Below are 14,654 nucleotides of genomic sequence, written 5' to 3' on the forward strand. Positions count from 1 at the left end.
GTCTCATCTGGAGACATTCTCCTCCCTGTTCCACGTGTTCCAGCCTCCTGGCCTTCACTGCATGACGCAGGGTCTTAGTGCCTGTAATTTCCTCTCCCTGAGAGTCTCTCCCCTGCTTTTTCTAATTATCTTCTCTTCATCCTTTATACATCAGCTCAGCATGATGTCCTCATGACTGCCTTTCCTGATCTCCTGGCTAGATAAGTCTCCTTTCTTCCCTGCTGTGTAGACCCACGCTCCACTCCTTCTTTATGCTTTCATAGACATCATAGACACTTGGCTTTGTTGTTTTTTGATCGGTATATGTGTCCACTACAGAATATAAACGCTGTGAGCAGGGACCCTGCCCACATATGCTCATTGTCACATCCCCAGCACTCAGCACAGTGCTTGGAAAGCGTAGCTGCTCAAAACATTTGTTGAATGACTAAGTGGCTATTTTTTATTGAACGTTTAGGTAGAGGAAGAAGACCCCACTGGATACATTTGATTGAAAAATTTCTCCCAGTGATGACCGAAGTACTGCTGGAAAGAAGGTAAGAAAGTCAGTGCGATTGTTAAGGTACAGTAATGAGTAGAATTAAATTAATTTCAAACACTTGGCTTTTTCATTTTGTGTATTATACTCACCCAATATTTATCCTAGGACAGCTTCCTTCTAACTTCTCACTACACTTCTGAACTACCAGTTGGTAGGCACTGAGAAATATCAACCACTTTAGTGCTAATCTAATAAGCAAAGTGTAATTAAAGGGCAAAATAAGCTACAGAAAAGCATAAATAACAACATTCTTACTCTGTTTGGAATTACCAGTGATAAATAAGAATTATCCCTAATTATTTTTCTAGAGAAAGTGTAGCGTTAACTTAAGATATTTGGTTTATTGGAGGCATTTTGTTCCCAGAAAAATTCATTTCCATAACGCTGAGAAAAGCTAATAAATAACATCAAATATGCCAGTGGTTTTAAACTACGTACTTCCTGTGGGTGTGGAGTGCTTTCAACTTTCATATCTAGAAATCCAAAAATATTTCAGTGAGGGAAATATTATTATCTTGATGTGTTAGCAGCTTTTGTTTCATTTTATGTGATCATTTATTACGTGGAGACTGAGCTGAATTCTGTGGCCTTTGCTCCTCTTATTGCATAATTAGGTAGAGACCAATTCCAGAAGATACTCTTCTTTGATCTTTTGAGGTGTATAATCTCCTGATTTTATACATATTTATATTTATACGAAAAATTCATCATGTAGGATTTTTTCATCAAACAAAAAATACATCTATCTTTTCTTTTCCCCTAAGTCTTAGATCCAGCTAAACATGGTCCTTTCTAAGGAAGAACTGATCAAGATATGACTGAAGAAGGTGAGAGCAATTTATTACTTATGACAGTGACTTAAGTGATTAACAATTTAACAACAATTATGCAAAAATTCTTGGGAATACTTTAAAGTCAATCATTCTGGTTAAAAAAAACTTATTTACTGTTCCTGTTTTGGTTTTGGGGTGGTTTCTGTTTTGTGGGGGGTAAGAGGACAAAGGGTAGGTTAAGAGGAGATGGATGTTGCCTTATAGGATTTTGTAAAGTGTAATGGTACTTCTGTAAACTGAAGTCATCCCATTCACTGAGAATATTTCCAGAATAAAAAGTATGCCGCCTGGAAAACACGAGCTGTCAATCACTGTAAGTCAATGCCTGTTACTAGACTGAAGATCTGAACTGTATAAAAATTCCTTTTTAAAGAGCTCTTCAGTTGGTGAAGTTACAGATAATACAGCCTCAACTGAATATGAATTCATGCAAGAATTTTTAGTTTTTTATGCTAATGGAACCATAGGTATTTGCTTTGAACTTGAACTACACACACACACACACACACACTTGTACATAATACCTGCACACCTACGTATGCCAACATATTTCCTTTAGGAATTCTCTCTGCTTAGGCCGATGTGTACTTTTGTTTTCCCTGAATGTCAGGAGGCTGATGGACGTTCTCTTGAAACCATTCTCTTACTGGTCACCTCCACTCCTCCCACACAAAGTTAGAGTTCTCTCTCCTTTGTTCAGTTTGCTGGTTCACAGATTGAGTCCTGAATGATTCAGAGTTGCTCATCACTTGAGGCAGAGTCAAAGTACAAGTAATTTTGAGTAGGGAAGACTAACCCTGCATTTCCATGCACAACTGGTTTGACCATTTGGACCCATCCACCATTGGGTGAGAAGACAGGAAATGAGAATAAGGTGACATGACAGTCACAGTTGCCACCCAAGAACTCTTATGACATTGTTAAATTCTCTTACGATTAACCTTGATGGAAATGTTAGGGCTTTCAGAGCATTACCTTCTTAATCCTAAGGGTTAATTTCAGGGAAGTAAATCCTAGATCATATTAGGCAATATGAATTTAGTCAAAATGTGCAAAATAGTTCAATATCATTAGTATGGTGTGCCTACTGTGTGTAGGCGGGGGTGCTAAGTGCAGGGAGGGGTAATGGTACGAAAATCTCCCTTTCTCAAGGATGTTATAGTCTTATTGGGGGAAAAAAACTGACTTATAAAACAATTCAAGATATAAGACGACAGAAGAAAGTGAGTTTCGGAAGATCAGTATGGGCCAGACCAGCATGGAAAGATGGTCTGGGAAGACTTAAGGAGAAAATCAGTTTGTTAAGAAGGCGGAACTTCTGTGGATGAGCTGTTGAGAGCAGGGGTAAAATCTTAGGCATTGTAGCACCCCCACACATGGTAAGTCTCAACAAACATTTGTTGAATTAAGGAATGAATGAGTAGATGAATGAAGAGTGGGGAGGGGCCGATGAGAGGGAGACGCAGATTGACAAAACTTGTGAACAAAAACTAGGAGGTAGGAGGGAGCATACCATTTCAGGAGCCTGTGAGAAGGTGGGGCCCAGAGGGTCTTGCTGGCAAGCAATAGGAAGTGACTCTAGATAGAGGTCCTGGGACGAGATCGTGGAGGCCTGGGCTCAGGAGTTCCGAATTCATCCTGCGGGCAGTGGAGAAGCATGGTAGGGTTTTGAGCAGATGAGTCACCTGGTGCAAGAGGGATTGTGGGAAGGTTGGTGTGGTGCTGGTAGGTTTGTTAGATGAGTGAGAAAGAGGTTAGACCAGGGAGACCAGTTGAGAGGCTGTGTCAGCATTTTGAGGTCCCCTAATAAGGGCCTGATCTGGCAGTGGCAATGGGAATGAGAGAAGAGCTTGATCCAACAGGACTGTGTACAGCAGGATCCTCGGGTCACGATGAGTAACAGAGAGCAGGGGACAGAGATGGGAGCTGAGTCCAGTCAGCAGGCTTTCACTGGGGTGATGGGTGTGACGGTAATGCTACTGACTGAAGTAGGGAAATCGGGGACGGGCTGCGGTGGATACAGAGACAGTGCAGCTTTTCACACCATCCCCAGAGTGTTCATCAGTTTGAGACCATGCATTCTAAATGCCCAGGATGTCATATGATGGACATAATCACCCTATGAGACAGGTAGTATTATTATAATCTCCATTTTACAGACAGGGAAACTGAGGCACAGAGGGGTTAGTGACTTGCCCAGGATCTTAAAGCTAATGAGACACCTTAGCGTTGGAACCCAGGGAGTCTGACTCCCAAGCTTGTGCTTTAATCATTAAGCTGTTTTCCTCCCGTCCTTAATCGAACACTGCATGTCTCTTCCTTGCCCAAGGAAGCAGTGGGACCACCTCCTGCATTGTACGGTGAGCAGGCCTTGTTCTGAGCAGTACTGTAGTCGTTGAGTTCGTGGACCTTGAGCTGGATGCTGGCGTTCAGATCCAGCTCTTCCACTCCTGGCTGGGGCAGGCTGCCTTGTCTCTTCGTGTGCTGGTGTCCTCAGCTGCAAGTGGGGGTAGCAGTGCTTACCCCCCTCAAGGTGGTTGGGAGGTTACCTTAGTTAACATGTGTGAAGCACTTAGATCAGTGCCTGGCACACAGTAGTTCTCGTCAGTGTTTGTTATCAGTGTTCTTTGAAGGACTTCCATGGTGCCCGTCAGAGTTCATGAGCAGAGGATTTATTGTTTAACCATCAGGTATAGGAAAGATTCAGAATTTGTCTGTCTGGGTATTTTGGCAGTCTTTCTTTTATTAGGATGTAAGCATGATTGCAGAAGAACGTGGCACATTGCCCTAGTTTGATAATACTATCATGATTGTCATCAAAATCCCTACTTGAATGATTTCTGTATTATTAACTGAATTCTAACTTAGAGTGTCTTGTTTGTAGAGGCAAGTGACTTCAGCTCATAAGGGGGATATCAATCCTTGATAACTCACCTGCTGGGATAAGACTCTTTAAGGGGAAGATGGTGATTTGGATGTGTCTGTATTTTTTAAAAAATATTTTTTAACGGTTTTATTTTTTTCCTTTTTCTCCCCAAAGCCCCCCAATACATAGGGGTATATTCTTCGTTGTGGGTCCTTCTAGTTGTGGCATGTGGGACACTGCCTCAGCGTGGTTTGATGAGCAGTGCCATGTCGGCGCCCAGGAGACGAACCAACGAAACACTGGGCCGCCTGCAGTGGAGCGCGCGAACTTAACCACTCGGCCACGGGGCCAGCCCCTGTGTCTGTATTTTTTTTTTTTTTAGATTGGCACCTGGGGTAACAACTGATGCCAATCTTTTTTTTTTCTGCTTTATCTCCCCAAACCCCCGATACACAGTTGTATATCTTAGTTGCAGGTCCTTCTAGTTGTGGGATGTGGGATGCCACCTCAACGTAGCCTGACGAGCGGTGCCATGTCCCCGCCCGGGATCCGAACCCTGGGCTGCCGCAGCAGAGCGCGCGAACTTAACCACTCGGCCACGAAGCCGGCCCCTCTGTGTCTGTATTTTTAATAGCAGGACAAAGATTTACTTCAGTGGTCAATGTCTTTGCAATATTCTTCCTGAGTTTGCTTCTCATCTTGGTAAAACCAGTATCCAAGATGGCCCTCAGCTGTCACCTGAATCAGACTGAAGCCCACAGATTTTCTGCCCAACTTTTGGTTGCATTTGACAGGAACACTGGGCCAAACTATAACAAAGAGGACTGTTTTGAAATGGTTGATGAATGGCATCTGTCACTGGGTTCAGCTGGCATCACTAAGCTGGCCAGACCTGGTTAGGCAATATTCAGAGATGTAATCATTACAGTTTCAAGTCTCTGTGATCTGCTCTTCAGCAATTTTGCATAGCAACCATTTAATCCTGTCTTCATACCCTTATGAAATATAATGATGAGGCTCCCTATAAAACTAGGACCTCAGGTTAATTCTTTGACAACTTCAATGGTTTTAATTTAAATAAATAAACAACCTTATTCGTGATGTCTTTGTCTTCTAGTGTTTGGGCTGAAATAATCGATTCCGTAGGTTGCTTGGGCTACGATGTGTGCAAGTAGAATAAGTGCAGGATCTGCCAGGGCACAGCAGCGTGCTCTGTGACCCTCCGGACGGTCGGGACATGCTGGCTCTGCAGCCCACGGAGAGTAACTGGCAACACAGTGGGGGAGTGTAAAGGGAAACATCAGAAGATCGCAAATGATGGATTTCCCTTCTTGTCCCTCCCAGGTGAGCCTTTTTCTCAGGCGGAAATGGAAGAAATGTTGTCTGCTGCAGTTGATCCAGAATCGAATTCAGTTGATTACAAGGACTACATAACAATGATGGTGGCAGATGAGACTTAAACACTTTAAAGACTTAATTTCCAATTGAAAGGATAATTTAAAAAATTGTCCTTGTTAATTTCACATTTTATCTTATCATTTCTACATATGATAACTAATGCTTTGTGACCGCTATTTCAATATATTTTGTTTTTGAAAGATGATCACAATAATTTAAAACTCTTTAAATATTTAAACTATTTAACATTTTAACTATTTAACATATAAAGATTTAAAACTATTTGAGCTGTTTAAAACATCAAATTAAAATTTATTTGTCTAGCCTCATGGAATGACAAATTGCTAATTTTTTTGAAACTATTCTTAAAACATTTTAACATTATTTATCTATTGTTGTTAATTTTCTATAATAAAACTCAGATTACCTGCAAATTAATTAAGCTGACAAAATGAAGAACGATTAGAATGACCCAAGTTTGACATATGAAGATCTTGGGAGGGGCCAGAATGACCACAGATTGAAAATGAGTAGCAAAGTGATGAAAGCTTCTTTTTTAAACAACAACAGACTCTTCAGCAATCTGAACATTGAAGGAGAGTTATTGAAATGAATATTAATAATTAATTCCTTATGAGTGCCAGTAACAGATCTCCTTTGATATTAACATACTGTAAACATTTGAATGTGCTGGCCCAGCATGTTACCTTGATGAAGTAGCTAAAGGAGTTGAGATGATTGAATCTGGAGAAGAGAAGACTGAATGGAAACTGATAATGTGAGGAAGTGGCATTGTCTTCTGGTCTTTAGAATTCTTACCTGTTCAGAATACCTGTCATGGGAACATTGTCCTGAAGACTGAGTAAGAATTTCAAGAAATGTCATGGTATGCAGGAGTTACAGCTGTTGAACGTGCCGAATAGTTATCTGAGCACAAGGAATCCCAATGGAAAAAGACATGGGGACTTATAAGCAAAGGGGAAAATAAGGTAAAGGAAACAAATACCCTTCCATCACCTGGGTGTTCTTTCATACATGCATGCGCACATGTGCACGCACACACAGTGATCTTTATTTAAAGATGCTTCCCCACTGCATGTGTGTACATAAATACAAACATTTCATGTTGCTTGTGAGTCTTCCTCCTAGGCATGCAGTCTTGCCCCGCAAGAGAGGAAGCTGTTCCTCAAGAGACTGTCACTGTTCATTCCTTCATGAAACATGTACTGAGTATCATTACATAATGTGCGAGGAACTGGAGTTGCGAGGTGAATCTGTCTTAACTAATTGAGGTCACAGTTCAGTGAGGGAGGCCTGTGATCAGTCAGCAGCCGCAGTTCAGGCAGGGGCACATCTGGGTACTATGGAAGTGCATAAGAGGGGCAGCTGCCTCAGCCTGGGAGGAGCTTTCTGAGAGATGAAGATTCTAGTGAGTGGAGAAGGCTTCCCAGAACAGATGACGTCTGACTTAAAGACGAGTGGTTTACTAAGTGGGCAGCAGGACACAGGGTATTTCAGCAGGGGAGCAGTAAATACAAAAAGCCCAGAGGTGTCATGAAACATGGAGCAATCCAGGAATTTAGAGTAGTTCAAGATGTTTGGTGTTTAGGAGATTTGGGGGACATGGTGAGAGATGGAATTGGAGTGGCAGATATGAGCCATGTTGTTAAGGATGTTGGGCTAGGTGTACAGTTCAGGTTTTAATGTTAGGGTTTGGGCTTCTGAAGCTCATAGAGAAGGAAAGGTCATTTGTAAATAGCACAGAAAATAGACTGGAAGAGTCAAGACTAGAAGGAGGGAGACCAGGTGGTAGGCCATTTGGTTGGTGGGAGAAGATGAATTGGGAAAAGTCAAGCATGGGTCCCAGGTTTCTGGCTTGAACAATGGATGAATTATAGTGCCATTCATTCAGATAAGAAAGTCCAAGAAGCAAGTAGGGGTGGGTAGGGAAAACGATGAGTTTGGCTGTGGACATGTTGGAATTGAGGAGCTGGTGGGACACCCAGGGAGAGACATCCAATAATCATTTGACTCAATAGGAGGAAGATCTGGCTAGAGACAGATTTTGGTGTTCTCAGCATGTAAGTAGTAGTTATGCCTTGGAAAGAAAAGAGAGGAGAGTCAACAGAACCATGGGGAACATCAGCATTTAAGGGAGAGCAGAGGAAGAGGAGCCCACAAGAGACTGGGAAGGAGAAGCCTGAGAGGAGGGAAAGCAGGAGAGAAGCATCTTGGAAGCCATAGTAGAAAATCACAAGAAGGAGGCAGTAGGCAGCCATGTCATACGTCAGAGAGAGGTGAGGTGAGGTCAAGTCAGAGAAAATTCCATTAGTTTTAGCAACAAAGAGTTCATTGATGATCTCTGTAGAAGCAGATTTGGTGAAGCGACAAGGTCAGTGTTCAGAGCACTGAGGAAGGGATAGATGTGAGAAAGTAGAGCACGGAGAACTGGTTATGGCAATGGAGAGAGACAGCAGGTTGCGGGAGTTACTTTTGGAAGATGGGACCATGCAAGCACGTTTATATTCGAAGGGCTGAGAGCCAGCAGAGAAGAAGTTGAAGGCCCTAAGGAGGTAGGAGGGGCCAGGTTCTAGAGCAAAAAGGAGGTTGGCTTTGGCGTGGGGTGGAACAACGAACCAGCGTATGTCATCCCTACCTAATGGCCTCTCTTTCCCTTTTGAGTGAGGAGGAAGATAGCAGGTGACAGAGCTTGAGGAGCATGGTAAAATTTGGAAATGCTTCTGGGACATGGGAGAAAGGTCAGGAAGAGCCTATGTAAGGATTTTCAAGAAATCCTGGAGGATTTTCTTCAGTAACCTAGGCTCAGGAGCAAAAATGGTGGGTTGTTGTCTTGATTCGGTGTTAAGGCTTTGTCATCCAGTGAGATGGAAGGAACAAAGGTTAAGGGAGTTGAGGAATCCACAAGAAAGCAGCTGTAATGATGGTCCGTGGTGTCCAAGTCTAGTCTATAGGATGGATACAGGTAGGAGGGGCTAACAGATTGAGAGAAAGGGGGCAGGGTCTCTGGACCTCTGAAAGGGCAAACAACTTGTGTAGTGGAAGCAAGGGATGATTCTTTCCTGCCACCCCTGAGTAATAATATGTTCTGCTTGAAATTTGACTTTATTCTATTCTAAGAGTGTCCTTTTATTCTCCTATGTTATTATTATAATTAGTAACAATAGCTAACATTTGCAGAGTGTTCACTCTGTGCCAGGCACTAAGTGCTTTACATATATTAGCTCATTTAATCCTCACAACCACCTAATGATGTGGTACTGTTATGTTACCCCCATTTCACAGAAGTGGTAACAAAGAAGTTACACAGCTATAATGGGTTGTATTTGTCAATTTTTGCTAGGTTATGTTGTGATAACAAACAACCCCGAACCTCAGTGGCATACTACAATGAAAGTTGTTTTTTTTGTGCATGTTTTACATCACCTGGGGTCAGCTTGGCCTCTGCTTCATGTGTCTTCTTCGTTCAACTCACCTACATCATAAGTAGGGTGATGACATGTCCCGGTTTACACAGGGCAGTCCCAGCCTGCACTTGTTGTCCCAGCATAATGATTAATAGATCTCCCTTTCAGAAGTGTCCCAGTTTAGATAATTATTAATATATGGTCGTCCATTTAAAAAATAATGAATGAAAATGATGGTGAGGAATCATCACTTATGGAACGTTTTATGAATAACCACAGAAGCTTAGTAATGGAAGGCATTTCTCCCTTCAGTAGTTTCCCAAGGTTATGCCAAGGTCAAATCCAAGTGGAGAACTGAAATGCTGCTCACATAGCATCGCATGTTAGAATCAACAGCCAGAGACGAGTATGAGCCACGTGCCCTTAGGCCAGTGCAGAGAAGTCTGAGAAAGGAGGCATGGTGACCGTCAGAGCCTTCACAGACAAGCAGCACACTGCAGCTGGGAAGGAGGGTGGCAGAGACATGAAATACCCTTGAAGATGGAAGCACACCCAAGGGCATATCATTCGCAGCAGCAGCTGGCACCAACATGCAGCGTTAGAGTGTATGCTGGTGGCTAATGCATAAACCCAGGCACAGGCTTGTTGGGAGCACACAAGACAGCTCTGAGTGACCTTCTAGAAGCCCGTTACCCTGCATAACCCTGGTCATGCGACAGAAATGTGGTCTGGTGAATTAGCCCCAGTCTCTTCAGAATCGAATGGTGACGTCATGTTCTCTTTCCGAGAAGAGGCTCCCCTCACAGAAGGATGCCTCAGGGTTGAGCAACCCCAAGTCTCACCTAGAATTCTTTCAAAAGTTCTGACTGATGTCAGACTTCATGCCCTGTCTCAAGGAAGTCCTATCTCTTTAGTGGTCATAAGAGTTAGCTTTATGGAATATGATTTGTTTTTTGTCTTTAGCACAAATCCCATCTTTTTTTTTTAAGGCCACCAAAAAGTGCAGCACAGTCTTCCCATAGAACTGTCATTTGTCTCCTAGGTGCAGAGTAAATGTATCATATTTGCAAAGGGAACATTTTTCTTTATACTCAAACCATTTCAATTCATATTTTCCCTCTCTCACTCACCTGCTTAGCCCTCAACATGCAATTTAAATCACAGTGGCATTTTCCTGGCGAGAGGAAGGCTTGCTCTCTTGTGCAGAAAGTCTGCTTATTCTTAGGACTCTGGCTTCTGCAGAGCCTGCTGTACCCACCAGCTCTGCTGAGCCCTGTGAAAGGCAGCTCGTGCTCACTCTCAGCTGGGGAAGCAACATGTTACAGGGCCAAGAGCACAGGCCTTGGAATCCAGAGACCCTGTAGCTCTGAACCCAGCCTTATCTGTGACTCACTCTGGGCCAGGTGCATCCCTCCTGTGTACCTCTGTCTGGAAATAGCCCCATTCTAGTCTTTCCACCTTCCAGAAGCAGTGCATATTTAGTCCCCTTTGCATGCACCAAATGTCTACGTGCCAAATGCTGAGAGACAAAAAAGAATGTCCAAGCCAGAAGGCTAGTTAAAGATGTTCACTGGCAGAATTACTATCTCTGAAATGGGATGCGTTTAGGTCTTTATCTCCTTCCTGATTTTCTTCCTTGCCCTTTCTAACTGCTTCCAGAGAAGAAAGTCCCTGTGTATATAGCCAATTCCTTGTGGAAGATCAATGTCACTACTTGTTAGAAATGCAGACATCTGGGTTCATTCCAGACCCCTAAGACCCCTGGGCTTCTGGAGGAGGGGCCCAGGAACCCACATTTTAACCCACATTGTCAGGGGAGTCTTATGCACACTACAGTGTAAGAAGCAGTATTATATTGTGGAAGTGGGATTTGGAGCTGGGCTCTGCCACCTACTGATTAGGTGATTAGGACAGACATTTGATATTGATGAGTTCCCGTGTCTTAGTTTGTAAAGTGGAAAGTGGAAAGAACACCTATCTTACAGGGCTGGTGTGAAAACTAAATGAGATCATAAAAGTGAAAATCCAGGAGTGATTTCAGCATCATGGTGGAGTAAGCTCTTTCCTTAGACTCCACCCCCTAAGATACAATGAAAAGGACACTCATAAACCAACAGAAGATATCCACACAACACAACAGACATCTGAGAGATCCATGCGGCCATGTGTCTGAAGGTGGAGGTGCTGGACCCACCCCCCCATAAGGAGGAAGTGGAAGGAGATAAGGGGATCTCCTCTCACTCCCTGAATGGCAACGACCTAGCACACAGTACCACGTGTGTCTCTGAGAGGAGCGGGTGAGGAGGCAGCCCTCCACAGGAATGCTTTCACTCTCGGAGTTGCCTCCCAGGAAAAAAACCCCACTCTGAGGAAGGTAAGCAGTTGCGGGGGTGTCTTTTCCAAGCTGAGCAGCCCAGGAGGGCAGACAGTGAGTGCAGAGCAGGAGAGCAAAAGAAAGCACCCCTTCCCCTGCCTGGTGCACCAGCTTGGCTGGTTGGCCAGAGCAAGGGACCCTCGCCAGAGGACCTGTGCATACGTGTGTAAAGTGGCAGTGGTGAGTGGGCAAACACAGATGGGCTCCATCAGCATAGCTTCCAAAGGACAGGCACAGCTAGCAGGGATCGTGGCAGGCTCAGAATACACAGCTCCTGCATGCCCCTCCCTCCCAGTGGCAGTAGGTGGAATCTGCAACCAGATACTACCACTATGTGAAGGCACAAATCCACTGCATCAAATAGTATGAAGAGGTATATTAACACCCTAGACCAGAAGGAAATGACAAGTACCCAGAAATCAGTCCTGAAGGCACAGAAATTTACAATCTAAATGACAGAGAATTCAAAATAGCCATCATTAAAAAACTCAACAAGTTACAAGAAAACTCAGAAATTTCAATGAAGTCAGGAATAAAATTAATAAACAGATGAAAGTAATCACAAAAGAAATTGAAACCACAAAAAAAAAAATCAGAAATGTTGGAGATGAAAAATACAATGAATGAGATAAAGAAAAATCTGGAGTCCTTAAATAACAGAGCTGGTACTATCGAGGACAGAATTAGGAATTTACAGGACAGAAATATAGAAATGCTTCAGGTGGAGGAGGAGAAAGAACTAAGACTAAACAGAAATGAAGAAATTCTCTGAGAAATATCTGACTCAATTAGGAAATGCAACATAAGGATTATAGGTATTCCAGATGGAGAAGAGAGGAAGAAATGAACCGAGAGTTTGTTCAAATAAATAATAGCTGATAACTCCCCAAATCTGGGGAAGGAGCTGGAATTACATGTAAAAAAATTAATAGCACTCCCAATTACATCAGTGTAAAAAGACCTTTTCCAATGCATATATTAGTAAAACTGGAAAAGTCAATGACAAAATATACTAAGGGCAACAAGGCAGAAGAAAATAACCTACAAAGGAACCCCATCAGGCTTTCAGCAGATTTCTCAGCAGAAACCTGACAGGCTAGGACAGAATGGAATGATATATTCAAAATTCTGAAAGACAAAAACTTTCAAATATGCCAAGAATACTCCATCCAGCAAAAATATCCTTCAGATATGATGGAGAAATAAAAACATCCCAGATAAACAAAAGCTGAGGGAGTTCATTGCCACAAGACACCCACTACAAGAAATGATCAAGAAGGCCCTCATACCCGAAAAAAAAAAAAAAAAAAGAGAAAGGATCAAGGCGATAAGTAGGCAGACAAAATCAGAAAATTGCAGCTCTCTATCAGAAAAGGTTAGCTAACGATTATAACATTAAAGATAAAGGGAAGGAAAACATGAAAAAAAACCCCCCTATAATCACTTCATTTTAACCACAAGCTCACAACACAAAACAGAATAAGTTGTGACAACAATAACTTAGGGCTGAGGAAAGGATGGAATCTGCTTAGACTAGAGAAATGAGGCTATCAGAAAATGGACTGTCTTGGGGCCGGCCCCCGTGGCCGAGTGGTTAAGTTCGTGCACTCCACTGTGGCAGCCCAGGGTTTCTCCGGTTTGGATCCTGGGCGTGGACACAGCACTGCTTGTCAGGCCATGCTGAGGCAGTGTCCCACATGCCACAATTAGAAGGACCTGCGACTAAGATATATACAACTATGTACAGGGGCGGGGTTTGGGGAGATAAAGCAGGAAAAAAAAAAAAAGAAGATTGGCAACAATTGTTAGCTCAGGTGCCAATCTTTAAAAAAAAAAAGAAAGAAAGAAAAGAAAAGAAAATGGACTATCTCATCTATGAGATATTTTATACAAACATGACAATAAAAACTAAGCAAAAACATCAGAGCAGAGACACCAATGATAAAGAGAAAACTGAGAAAACCATCATAGAGAACCAACAAACTGAATTGGCAGTCCGAAATACATGGGACAACAAACAAGGTAAATACAGAACAATCTGAAAACAAGTGATAAAATGGAAGCATTAAGCCCTCATGTATCAATAATCACCCTAAATGTAAGTTAATTTAATTCTCCAATCAAAAGACACAGAGTGGCTGGATGGATTCAAAAAACAAGACCCAACAACATGCTGCCTCTAGGAAACACATCTCAGCTCTAAAACAAACACAGGCTCAGAGTGAAGGGATGGAAGACAATACTCCAAGCTAATGGCAAACAAAAGAAAGCAGATATTGCCATACTTATAGCAGACAAGGTATAAAAGCAGACTTCAAGATAAAAAAGGCAATGAGTGACAAAGAAGGGCAGTATATAATGATAAAAGGGACACTCCACCAAGAGGACATAACACTTGCAAATATATATTCACCTAACACAGGAGCAACAAAGTACATAAAGCAACTATTAACAGACCTAAAAGGAGATATTCATGGCAACACAATAAGTGTAGGGGACTTTAACATCCCACTTACATCAATGGATAGATCATCCAGACAGAAAATCAACAAAGATATAGTGGAATTAAATGAAAGAGTAGACCACATGGACTTAATAGACATATATAGAACATTTCATCCAAAAACTGCAGTATACACATTCTTCTCAAGTGCACTTGGAACATTCTTAAAGATAGGCCATAAGTTAGCAAACAAGGCAAGCCTCAATAAATTTAAGATTGAAATCATATCGAGCATCTTTTTCAACCAAAAAGATATGACTAGAAATCAACTACAAGAGAAAAGCTGGGAAAGTGACAAATATGTGGAGACTAAATAACATGCTACTGAACAACCAATGGATCATTGAAGAAATTAAAAGAGAAATCAAAAAATAGCTGGAGACAAATGAAAATGAAAATACACCATAGCAACTCGTATGGGATAAAGCAAAAGTGATCCTAAGAGGGAAATTCATAGCAATACAGGCCCACTTTAACAAACAAGAAAAATCTCAAATAAGCAATCTTAAACTACACCTAACAGAACTAGAAAAAGAAGAACACGCAACCCAAAGTCAGCAGAAGGAGGGAAATAATAAAAATTAGAGCAGAAATAAATGAAATTGAAACCGAAAAAAAGAAAGTAGAAAGGATCAATGAAACTAAGAGCTAGTTGGTTGAGAAGATAAACAAAATTGACAAACCGTTAGCCAGACTCACTAACAAAAAAAGAGA

The 14,654-nt window shown here is 42.1% G+C and overlaps 1 long non-coding RNA gene across 1 annotated transcript; it reads left to right on the forward strand.

Moving 5' to 3' along the window:
* The first annotated feature begins 420 nt into the window (after positions 1-420).
* On the forward strand, positions 421-5,967 carry LOC106782896 (uncharacterized). The gene is made up of 3 exons (XR_001380271.3): positions 421-536; positions 1,306-1,368; positions 5,585-5,967. It is a non-coding gene; the product is annotated as an uncharacterized lncRNA (long non-coding RNA).
* The last annotated feature ends 8,687 nt before the right edge of the window (positions 5,968-14,654 follow it).

This window comes from Equus caballus, chromosome 30 (genome assembly GCF_041296265.1).
Source record: "Equus caballus isolate H_3958 breed thoroughbred chromosome 30, TB-T2T, whole genome shotgun sequence".
NCBI classification, from domain to species: domain Eukaryota; kingdom Metazoa; phylum Chordata; class Mammalia; order Perissodactyla; family Equidae; genus Equus; species Equus caballus.